This window comes from Salmo trutta, unplaced genomic scaffold, assembly GCF_901001165.1.
Source record: "Salmo trutta unplaced genomic scaffold, fSalTru1.1, whole genome shotgun sequence".
Taxonomy (NCBI): domain Eukaryota; kingdom Metazoa; phylum Chordata; class Actinopteri; order Salmoniformes; family Salmonidae; genus Salmo; species Salmo trutta.
This window is the reverse complement of record NW_021822798.1, coordinates 61,883-73,969: the sequence shown is the minus strand read 5'-3', so window position 1 is coordinate 73,969 and position 12,087 is coordinate 61,883. Positions and strand designations below refer to the sequence as shown.

Below are 12,087 nucleotides of genomic sequence, written 5' to 3'. Positions count from 1 at the left end.
CCCTGAGTGTTACCAACAGTCCCGTTAGTGGTTAGGGTCAGGGCCCTGAGTGTTACCAACAGTCCCGTTAGTGATTAGGGTCAGGACCCTGAGTGTTACCAACAGTCCCCTTAGTGGTTAGGGTCAGGACCCTGAGTGTTACCAACAGTCCCGTTAGTGGTTAGGGTCAGGACCCTGAGTGTTACCAACAGTCCCGTTAGTGGTTAGGGCCCTGAGTGTTACCAACAGTCCCGTTAGTGGTTAGGGTCAGGACCCTGAGTGTTACCAACAGTCCCCTTAGTGGTCAGGACCCTGAGTGTTACCAACAGTCCGTTAGTGGTTAGGGTCAGGACCCTGAGTGTTACCAACAGTCCCCTTAGTGGTCAGGACCCTGAGTGTTACCAACAGTCCCGTTAGCGGTTATGGTCAGGACCCTGAGCGTTACCAACAGTCCCCTTAGTGGTTAGGGTCAGGACCCTGAGTGTTACCAACAGTCCCGGTAGTGGTTAGGGTCAGGACCCTGAGTGTTACCAACAGTCCCGTTAGGGGTTAGGGTCAGGACCCTGAGTGTTACCAACAGTCCTGTTAGTGGTTAGGGCCCTGAGTGTTACCAACAGTCCCCTTAGTGGTCAGGGCCCTGTGTGTTACCAACAGTCCCGTTAGTGGTAAGGGTCAGGACCCTGAGTGTTACCAACAGTCCCGTTAGTGGTCAGGACCCTGAGTGTTACCAATAGTCCCGTTAGTGGTGAGGGTCAAGAACCCTGAGTGTTACCAACAGTCCCGTTAGTGGTCAGGGCCCTGAGTGTTACCAACAGTCCTGTTAGTCGTTAGGGCCCTGAGTGTTACCAACAGTCCCCTTAGTGGTCAGGGCCCTGAGTGTTACCAACAGTCCCCTTAGTGGTTAGGGTCAGGGCCCTGAGTGTTACCATAAGTCCCGTTAGTGGTTAGGGTCAGGACCCTGAGTGTTACCAACAGTCCCCTTAGTGGTTAGGGCCCTGAGTGTTACCAACAGTCCCGTTAGTGGTTAGGGTCAGGGCCCTGAGTGTTACCAACAGTCCCGTTAGTGGTTAGGGTCAGGACCCTGAGTGTTACCAACAGTCCCGTTAGTGGTTAGGGTCAGGACCCTGAGTGTTACCAACAGTCCCGTTAGTGGTTAGGGTCAGGGCCCTGAGTGTTACCAACAGTCCCCTTAGTGGTTAGGGTCAGGACCCTGAGTGTTACCAACAGTCCCGTTAGTGGTTAGGGTCAGGGCCCTGAGTGTTACCAACAGTCCCGTTAGTGGTTAGGGTCAGGACCCTGAGTGTTACCAACAGTCCCGTTAGTGGTTAGGGTCAGGGCCCTGAGTGTTACCAACAGTCCCGTTAGTGGTTAGGGTCAGGACCCTGAGTGTTACCAACAGTCCCGTTAGTGGTTAGGGCCCTGAGTGTTACCAACAGTCCCCTTAGTGGTTAGGGTCAGGACCCTGAGTGTTACCAACAGTCCCCTTAGTGGTTAGGGTCAGGACCCTGAGTGTTACCAACAGTCCCGTTAGTGGTTAGGGCCCTGAGTGTTACCAACAGTCCCGTTAGTGGTTAGGGTCAGGACCCTGAGTGTTACCAACAGTCCCCTTAGTGGTTAGGGTCAGGACCCTGAGTGTTACCAACAGTCCCGTTAGTGGTTAGGGTCAGGGCCCTGAGTGTTACCAACAGTCCCGTTAGTGGTTAGGGTCAGGACCCTGAGTGTTACCAACAGTCCCGTTAGTGGTTAGGGTCAGGACCCTGAGTGTTACCAACAGTCCCGTTAGTGGTTAGGGTCAGGGCCCTGAGTGTTACCAACAGTCCCCTTAGTGGTTAGGGTCAGGACCCTGAGTGTTACCAACAGTCCCGTTAGTGGTTAGGGTCAGGGCCCTGAGTGTTACCAACAGTCCCGTTAGTGGTTAGGGTCAGGACCCTGAGTGTTACCAACAGTCCCGTTAGTGGTTAGGGTCAGGGCCCTGAGTGTTACCAACAGTCCCGTTAGTGGTTAGGGTCAGGACCCTGAGTGTTACCAACAGTCCCGTTAGTGGTTAGGGCCCTGAGTGTTACCAACAGTCCCCTTAGTGGTTAGGGTCAGGACCCTGAGTGTTACCAACAGTCCCGTTAGTGGTTAGGGTCAGGACCCTGAGTGTTACCAACAGTCCCGTTAGTGGTTAGGGCCCTGAGTGTTACCAACAGTCCCGTTAGTGGTTAGGGTCAGGACCCTGAGTGTTACCAACAGTCCCCTTAGTGGTCAGGACCCTGAGTGTTACCAACAGTCCGTTAGTGGTTAGGGTCAGGACCCTGAGTGTTACCAACAGTCCCCTTAGTGGTCAGGACCCTGAGTGTTACCAACAGTCCCGTTAGCGGTTATGGTCAGGACCCTGAGTGTTACCAACAGTCCCCTTAGTGGTTAGGGTCAGGACCCTGAGTGTTACCAACAGTCCCGTTAGTGGTTAGGGTCAGGACCCTGAGTGTTACCAACAGTCCCGTTAGTGGTTAGGGCCCTGAGTGTTACCAACAGTCCCCTTAGTGGTTAGGGTCAGGACCCTGAGTGTTACCAACAGTCCCGTTAGTGGTTAGGGTCAGGACCCTGAGTGTTACCAACAGTCCCGTTAGTGGTTAGGGTCAGGACCCTGAGTGTTACCAACAGTCCCCTTAGTGGTCAGGACCCTGAGTGTTACCAACAGTCCGTTAGTGGTTAGGGTCAGGACCCTGAGTGTTACCAACAGTCCCCTTAGTGGTCAGGACCCTGAGTGTTACCAACAGTCCCGTTAGCGGTTATGGTCAGGACCCTGAGTGTTACCAACAGTCCCCTTAGTGGTTAGGGTCAGGACCCTGAGTGTTACCAACGGTCCCGTTAGTGGTTAGGGTCAGGACCCTGAGTGTTACCAACAGTCCCCTTAGTGGTTAGGGTCAGGACCCTGAGTGTTACCAACGGTCCCGTTAGTGGTTAGGGCCCTGAGTGTTACCAACAGTCCCCTTAGTGGTTAGGGTCAGGACCCTGAGTGTTACCAACAGTCCCATCAGTGGTTAGGGTCAGGGCCCTGAGTGTTACCAACAGTCCTGTTAGTGGTTAGGACCCTGAGTGTTACCAACAGTCCCGTTAGTGGTTAGGGTCAGGACCCTGAGTGTTACCAACAGTCCCGTTAGTGGTTAGGGTCAGGACCCTGAGTGTTACCAACGGTCCCGTTAGTGGTTAGGGCCCTGAGTGTTACCAACAGTCCCGTTAGTGGTCAGGGTCAGGGCCCTGAGTGTTACCAACAGTCCCATTAGTGGTTAGGGTCAGGACCCTGAGTGTTACCAACAGTCCCGTTAGTGGTTAGGGTCAGGGCCCTGAGTGTTACCAACAGTCCCGTTAGTGGTTAGGGTCAGGACCCTGAGTGTTACCAACAGTCCCGTTAGTGGTTAGGGTCAGGACCCTGAGTGTTACCAACAGTCCCGTTAGTGGTTAGGGTCAGGGCCCTGAGTGTTACCAACAGTCCCCTTAGTGGTTAGGGTCAGGACCCTGAGTGTTACCAACAGTCCCGTTAGTGGTTAGGGTCAGGGCCCTGAGTGTTACCAACAGTCCCGTTAGTGGTTAGGGTCAGGACCCTGAGTGTTACCAACAGTCCCGTTAGTGGTTAGGGTCAGGGCCCTGAGTGTTACCAACAGTCCCGTTAGTGATTAGGGTCAGGACCCTGAGTGTTACCAACAGTCCCCTTAGTGGTTAGGGTCAGGACCCTGAGTGTTACCAACAGTCCCGTTAGTGGTTAGGGTCAGGACCCTGAGTGTTACCAACAGTCCCGTTAGTGGTTAGGGCCCTGAGTGTTACCAACAGTCCCGTTAGTGGTTAGGGTCAGGACCCTAAGTGTTACCAACAGTCCCCTTAGTGGTCAGGACCCTGAGTGTTACCAACAGTCCGTTAGTGGTTAGGGTCAGGACCCTGAGTGTTACCAACAGTCCCCTTAGTGGTCAGGACCCTGAGTGTTACCAACAGTCCCGTTAGCGGTTATGGTCAGGACCCTGAGTGTTACCAACAGTCCCCTTAGTGGTTAGGGTCAGGACCCTGAGTGTTACCAACAGTCCCGTTAGTGGTTAGGGTCAGGACCCTGAGTGTTACCAACAGTCCCGTTAGGGGTTAGGGTCAGGACCCTGAGTGTTACCAACAGTCCTGTTAGTGGTTAGGGCCCTGAGTGTTACCAACAGTCCCCTTAGTGGTCAGGGCCCTGTGTGTTACCAACAGTCCCGTTAGTGGTAAGGGTCAGGACCCTGAGTGTTACCAACAGTCCCGTTAGTGGTCAGGACCCTGAGTGTTACCAATAGTCCCGTTAGTGGTGAGGGTCAAGAACCCTGAGTGTTACCAACAGTCCCGTTAGTGGTCAGGGCCCTGAGTGTTACCAACAGTCCTGTTAGTCGTTAGGGCCCTGAGTGTTACCAACAGTCCCCTTAGTGGTCAAGGCCCTGAGTGTTACCAACAGTCCCCTTAGTGGTTAGGGTCAGGGCCCTGAGTGTTACCAACAGTCCCGTTAGTGGTTAGGGTCAGGACCCTGAGTGTTACCAACAGTCCCCTTAGTGGTTAGGGCCCTGAGTGTTACCAACAGTCCCGTTAGTGGTTAGGGTCAGGGCCCTGAGTGTTACCAACAGTCCCGTTAGTGGTTAGGGTCAGGACCCTGAGTGTTACCAACAGTCCCGTTAGTGGTTAGGGTCAGGACCCTGAGTCTTACCAACAGTCCCGTTAGTGGTTAGGGTCAGGGCCCTGAGTGTTACCAACAGTCCCCTTAGTGGTTAGGGTCAGGACCCTGAGTGTTACCAACAGTCCCGTTAGTGGTTAGGGTCAGGGCCCTGAGTGTTACCAACAGTCCCGTTAGTGGTTAGGGTCAGGACCCTGAGTGTTACCAACAGTCCCGTTAGTGGTTAGGGTCAGGGCCCTGAGTGTTACCAACAGTCCCGTTAGTGGTTAGGGTCAGGACCCTGAGTGTTACCAACAGTCCCGTTAGTGGTTAGGGCCCTGAGTGTTACCAACAGTCCCCTTAGTGGTTAGGGTCAGGACCCTGAGTGTTACCAACAGTCCCGTTAGTGGTTAGGGTCAGGACCCTGAGTGTTACCAACAGTCCCGTTAGTGGTTAGGGCCCTGAGTGTTACCAACAGTCCCGTTAGTGGTTAGGGTCAGGGCCCTGAGTGTTACCAACAGTCCCCTTAGTGGTTAGGGTCAGGACCCTGAGTGTTACCAACAGTCCCGTTAGTGGTTAGGGTCAGGGCCCTGAGTGTTACCAACAGTCCCGTTAGTGGTTAGGGTCAGGACCCTGAGTGTTACCAACAGTCCCGTTAGTGGTTAGGGTCAGGACCCTGAGTGTTACCAACAGTCCCGTTAGTGGTTAGGGTCAGGGCCCTGAGTGTTACCAACAGTCCCCTTAGTGGTTAGGGTCAGGACCCTGAGTGTTACCAACAGTCCCGTTAGTGGTTAGGGTCAGGGCCCTGAGTGTTACCAACAGTCCCGTTAGTGGTTAGGGTCAGGACCCTGAGTGTTACCAACAGTCCCGTTAGTGGTTAGGGCCCTGAGTGTTACCAACAGTCCCGTTAGTGGTTAGGGTCAGGACCCTGAGTGTTACCAACAGTCCCCTTAGTGGTTAGGGTCAGGACCCTGAGTGTTACCAACAGTCCCGTTAGTGGTTAGGGTCAGGGCCCTGAGTGTTACCAACAGTCCCGTTAGTGGTTAGGGTCAGGACCCTGAGTGTTACCAACAGTCCCGTTAGTGGTTAGGGTCAGGACCCTGAGTGTTACCAACAGTCCCGTTAGTGGTTAGGGTCAGGGCCCTGAGTGTTACCAACAGTCCCCTTAGTGGTTAGGGTCAGGACCCTGAGTGTTACCAACAGTCCCGTTAGTGGTTAGGGTCAGGACCCTGAGTGTTACCAACAGTCCCGTTAGTGGTTAGGGTCAGGACCCTGAGTGTTACCAACAGTCCCGTTAGTGGTTAGGGTCAGGGCCCTGAGTGTTACCAACAGTCCCGTTAGTGGTTAGGGTCAGGACCCTGAGTGTTACCAACAGTCCCGTTAGTGGTTAGGGCCCTGAGTGTTACCAACAGTCCCCTTAGTGGTTAGGGTCAGGACCCTGAGTGTTACCAACAGTCCCGTTAGTGGTTAGGGTCAGGACCCTGAGTGTTACCAACAGTCCCGTTAGTGGTTAGGGCCCTGAGTGTTACCAACAGTCCCGTTAGTGGTTAGGGTCAGGACCCTGAGTGTTACCAACAGTCCCCTTAGTGGTCAGGACCCTGAGTGTTACCAACAGTCCGTTAGTGGTTAGGGTCAGGACCCTGAGTGTTACCAACAGTCCCCTTAGTGGTCAGGACCCTGAGTGTTACCAACAGTCCCGTTAGCGGTTATGGTCAGGACCCTGAGTGTTACCAACAGTCCCCTTAGTGGTTAGGGTCAGGACCCTGAGTGTTACCAACAGTCCCGTTAGTGGTTAGGGTCAGGACCCTGAGTGTTACCAACAGTCCCGTTAGGGGTTAGGGTCAGGACCCTGAGTGTTACCAACAGTCCTGTTAGTGGTTAGGGCCCTGAGTGTTACCAACAGTCCCCTTAGTGGTCAGGGCCCTGTGTGTTACCAACAGTCCCGTTAGTGGTAAGGGTCAGGACCCTGAGTGTTACCAACAGTCCCTTAGTGGTCAGGACCCTGAGTGTTACCAATAGTCCCGTTAGTGGTGAGGGTCAAGAACCCTGAGTGTTACCAACAGTCCCGTTAGTGGTCAGGGCCCTGAGTGTTACCAACAGTTCTGTTAGTCGTTAGGGCCCTGAGTGTTACCAACAGTCCCCTTAGTGGTCAGGGCCCTGAGTGTTACCAACAGTCCCCTTAGTGGTTAGGGTCAGGGCCCTGAGTGTTACCAACAGTCCCGTTAGTGGTTAGGGTCAGGACCCTGAGTGTTACCAACAGTCCCCTTAGTGGTTAGGGCCCTGAGTGTTACCAACAGTCCCGTTAGTGGTTAGGGTCAGGACCCTGAGTGTTACCAACAGTCCCGTTAGTGGTTAGGGCCCTGAGTGTTACCAACAGTCCCGTTAGTGGTTAGGGTCAGGACCCTGAGTGTTACCAACAGTCCCGTTAGTGGTTAGGGTCAGGACCCTGAGTGTTACCAACGGTCCCGTTAGTGGTTAGGGTCAGGACCCTGAGTGTTACCAACAGTCCCGTTAGTGGTCAGGGCCCTGAGTGTTACCAACAGTCCCATTAGTGGTTAGGGTCAGGACCCTGAGTGTTACCAACAGTCCCGTTAGTGGTTAGGGTCAGGACCCTGAGTGTTACCAACAGTCCCGTTAGTGGTTAGGGTCAGGGCCCTGAGTGTTACCAACAGTCCCGTTAGTGGTTAGGGTCAGGACCCTGAGTGTTACCAACAGTCCCGTTAGTGGTTAGGGTCAAGACCCTGAGTGTTACCAACAGTCCCGTTAGTGGTTAGGGTCAGGACCCCGAGTATTACCAACAGTCTCGTTAGTGGTTAGGGTCAGGACCCTGAGTGTTACCAACAGTCTCGTTAGTGGTTAGGGTCAGGGCCCTGAGTGTTACCAACAGTCCCGTTAGTGGTTAGGGCCCTGAGTGTTACCAACAGTCCCGTTAGTGGTTAGGGTCAGGACCCTGAGTGTTACCAACAGTCCCGTTAGTGGTTAGGGTCAAGACCCTGAGTGTTACCAACAGTCCCGTTAGTGGTTAGGGTCAGGACCCTGAGTGTTACCAACAGTCCCGTTAGTGGTCAGGGCCCTGAGTGTTACCAACAGTCCCGTTAGTGGTTAGGGTCAGGACCCTGAGTGTTACCAACAGTCCCGTTAGTGGTCAGGGCCCTGAGTGTTACCAACAGTCCCGTTAGTGGTCAGGGCCCTGAGTGTTCCTGACCTGTTGTTTTGCTCTTTCCTACTGTAGATTTGTGAACGGTTTGGGTAGTGCTCTGAACATTACGCTGGGAGTCGGCGACATCGCTCCTCTGGCCGTCTCCAACTACAGTCTGGTTCCACAGGGAAAGTGAGTAGAGAGAGAGAGAGAGAGAGAGAGAGAGAGACTGAGGAGAGAGAGAGAGAGAGAGAGAGAGAGAGAGAGAGAGAGAGAGAGAGAGAGAGAGAGAGAGAGAGAGAGAGAGAGAGAGAGAGAGAGAGAGAGAGAGAGAGGGAGGGAGGGAGGGAGGGAGGGAGGGAGGGAGAGAGAGAGAGAGAGAGAGAGAGAGAGAGAGAGAGAGAGAGAGAGAGGGAGGGAGGGAGAGAGAGAGATCTGATTGGCTGTTGTGTGTCTCAGGGCGGAGTTTACCATCATGAACAGCGGCGGCGCATCATGTCTGTACTCTAAAGAGCTGGGCTTTGGCAGCGCCTTCACCCTCGTCATACCGTCCACGTTCACCATCGGAAGCCCTGATGTAAGTCCTCTATCCTATAACTCCTTAAACCGAACCCTTAACCAAGCTAGCAATGAGCTGTGAAGGTCCATGATGAGCTGTGAAGGTCCATGATGAGCTGTGAAGGTCTATGATGAGCTTGTTCTCCAGGGGTTTTAATGTTGTTCTGTTTGCTGTGTGTGATTGTGAAGGTCCATGATGAGCTTGTTCTCCAGGGTTTTAAAGCATGTTGTTCTGTTGTTTTCTGTGTATCCATTTAGTAGAAAACAGTGTTTTAATGTGTTGATTACTGTGTCCAGTGTTGGCAGGCCATCCAGGTGGTGGTAGACATCCAGCCCAACACCATCCACATGGGCTGGCAGATCCCCCAGTACTTCCTCATGACAGCAGGCGAGGTGGTGTTCTCTGTGACTGGCCTGGAGTTCTCCTACTCACAGGTAGGGGGCGCCACTGTTCTCTCTCACCCGTCACGCACACACCTTTACCTCTAGTGGATCTTATCTCTTGTCATCCACAACACAACTCAATTCAGATCTGTTTTATTCGTCAATTAACTTTCAATTCTCATCTCAAACCCAAAACCTCACGCAGGCGCCTAGCAACATGAAGTCGGTGCTGCAGGCTGGTTGGCTGTTCACCGTCGCCGTGGGCAACATCATAGTGCTGATTGTTGCCGAGGCAGCACAACTCCCAGATCAGGTGACTGCGGATCTTCTAACCTCTAGAACCCCAATACAACCTTCTATACAATACTGAGCACTGAACTGAGGTCAGATTGGACCTAAATTCATTCATATCTAAAACCATGTTGTCTTTGTTCCAGGGAGCAGAGTAGTGATATTAACCCCTGTGTGTTCCAGGGAGCAGAGTAGTGATATTAACCCCTGTGTGTTCCAGAGTAGTGATATTAACCCCTGTGTGTTCCAGGGAGCAGAGTAGTGATATTAACCCCTGTGTGTTCCAGAGTAGTGATATTAACCCCTGTGTGTTCCAGAGTAATGATATTAACCCCTGTGTGTTCCAGGGAGCAGAGTAGTGATATTAACCCCTGTGTGTTCCAGAGTAGTGATATTAACCCCTGTGTGTTCCAGAGTCCAGAGTAGTGATATTAACCCCTGTGTGTTCCAGGGAGCAGAGTAGTAATATTAACCCCTGTGTGTTCCAGAGTAGTGATATTAACCCCTGTGTGTTCCAGGGAGCAGAGTAGTGATATTAACCCCTGTGTGTTCCAGAGTAGTGATATTAACCCCTGTGTGTTCCAGAGTAGTGATATTAACCCCTGTGTGTTCCAGGGAGCAGAGTAGTGCTATTAACCCCTGTGTGTTCCAGAGTAGTAATATTAACCCCTGTGTGTTCCAGGGAGCAGAGTATTGATATTAACCCCTGTGTGTTCCAGAGTAGTAATATTAACCCCTGTGTGTTCCAGAATAGTGATATTAACCCCTGTGTGTTCCAGAGTAGTAATATTAACCCCTGTGTGTTCCAGAGTAGTGATATTAACCCCTGTGTGTTCCAGAATAGTGATATTAACCCCTGTGTGTTCCAGAGTAGTGATATTAACCCCTGTGTGTTCCAGGGAGCAGAGTAGTGATATTAACCCCTGTGTGTTCCAGAGTAGTGATATTAACCCCTGTGTGTTCCAGAGTAGTGATATTAACCCCTGTGTGTTCCAGGGAGCAGAGTAGTGATATTAACCCCTGTGTGTTCCAGAGTAGTGATATTAACCCCTGTGTGTTCCAGGGAGCAGAGTAGTGATATTAACCCCTGTGTGTTCCAGGGAGCAGAGTAGTGATATTAACCCCTGTGTGTTCCAGGGAGCAGAGTAGTGATATTAACCCCTGTGTGTTCCAGAGTAGTGATATTAACCCCTGTGTGTTCCAGAGTAGTGATATTAACCCCTGTGTGTTCCAGAGTAGTGATATTAACCCCTGTGTGTTCCAGGGAGCAGAGTAGTGATATTAACCCCTGTGTGTTCCAGAGTAGTGATATTAACCCCTGTGTGTTCCAGGGAGCAGAGTAGTGATATTAACCCCTGTGTGTTCCAGGGAGCAGAGTAGTGATATTAACCCCTGTGTGTTCCAGAGTAGTGATATTAACCCCTGTGTGTTCCAGAGTAGTGATATTAACCCCTGTGTGTTCCAGAGTAGTGATATTAACCCCTGTGTGTTCCAGGGAGCAGAGTATTGATATTAACCCCTGTGTGTTCCAGGGAGCAGAGTAGTGATATTAACCCCTGTGTGTTCCAGGGAGCAGAGTAGTGATATTAACCCCTGTGTGTTCCAGAGTAGTGATATTAACCCCTGTGTGTTCCAGGGAGCAGAGTAGTGATATTAACCCCTGTGTGTTCCAGGGAGCAGAGTAGTGATATTAACCCCTGTGTGTTCCAGAGTAGTGATATTAACCCCTGTGTGTTCCAGGGAGCAGAGTAGGGATATTAACCCCTGTGTGATCCAGGGAGCAGAGTATTGATATTAACCCGTGTGTCTGTGTGTTCCAGTGGGCAGAATACATCCTGTTTGCCTCTCTCCTTGTGGTGGTGTGTATTGTGTTCGCCATCATGTCCTACTTCTACACCTACACTGACCCAGCGGAGATCGAGGCCGAGTTCCGCCAGCCAGAACACGAGCCGGAGGAGAAGAAGAAGAGAGATCAGGTTGAGATGGAGAGAAAGGACTCAGACTGCAGCAAGAGCAGCAAGGGTTCTGACAAGAAGAAGAAGGATTCGGTTGTTGAGCAACTTAACCAAGAAGTCAAACAGAGCAAGATGTAAAACTCCCCATTCACACAACTTCCTCCTCCACTTCCTCCTCCTGAACCAATCAGAACAGGTCTCGGAGAGAGAACCATTGGAACTTAATCTTAGAAACATTAATCCTTCGATACAGCTTTATGAGTAAATTCTGACTTTGATATTGTAAATAATTTTTTACAATGATTTATTTTGCACCATGTAGCAAAGGCAACATAATGAATGTATTTTTGCTTATCCTATTTTATTAGAAAGAGGACATACTGTATGAATGACCATTCAAGCATTCCTATTCATTTCACGGTACAGTGTTGTGTGTACTGGATATATAGTTGTTTTGGGTTTGATGTTGCCAGAGAGTCTTGGTATTAATTCCACACCAAGTTGAGTCCCTGGCAGTCATGTGCTTCAATAAAGAGGATGAGTCTTACTTTGTGTCGTGAATTTGTTCGCCAAGGTGTAAAGTAATCCATTAGTCCAAACCGTAGCAAACCGCTTTGTTTTGCAACGAAAAGGAGAGTTTCTATTGGACAAAATCAGACCGCTCCATCCCAGTTTAGTTTGGTTCCTGGGCGGATTTCCAACCCGAGGTAAGGGCCCGTAAAGGGAACGTCATTAGCAGGTTAGTTTGGTTCCTGGGGCGGATTCCCAACCCGAGGTAAGGGCCCGTAAAGGGAACGTCATTAGCAGGTTAGTTTGGTTCCTGGGGCGGATTCCCAACCCGAGGTAAGGGCCCGTAAAGGGAACGTCATTAGCAGGTTAGTTTGGTTCCTGGGGCGGATTCCCAACCCGAGGTAAGGGCCCGTAAAGGGAACGTCATTAGCAGGTTAGTTTGGTTCCTGGGGCGGATTTCCAACCCGAGGTAAGGGCCCGTAAAGGGAACGTCATTAGCAGGTTAGTTTGGTTCCTGGGGCGGATTCCCAACCCGAGGTAAGGGCCCGTAAAGGGAACGTCATTAGCAGGTTAGTTTGGTTCCTGGGGCGGATTCCCAACCCGAGGTAAGGGCCCGTAAAGGGAAC

The 12,087-nt window shown here is 51.6% G+C and overlaps 1 pseudogene; it reads left to right on the top strand.

Moving 5' to 3' along the window:
* Positions 1-11,498, top strand: part of LOC115184933 (solute carrier family 15 member 1-like) — a 47,966-nt pseudogene extending 36,468 nt beyond the window's left edge.
* Positions 11,499-12,087: the final 589 nt, after the last annotated feature.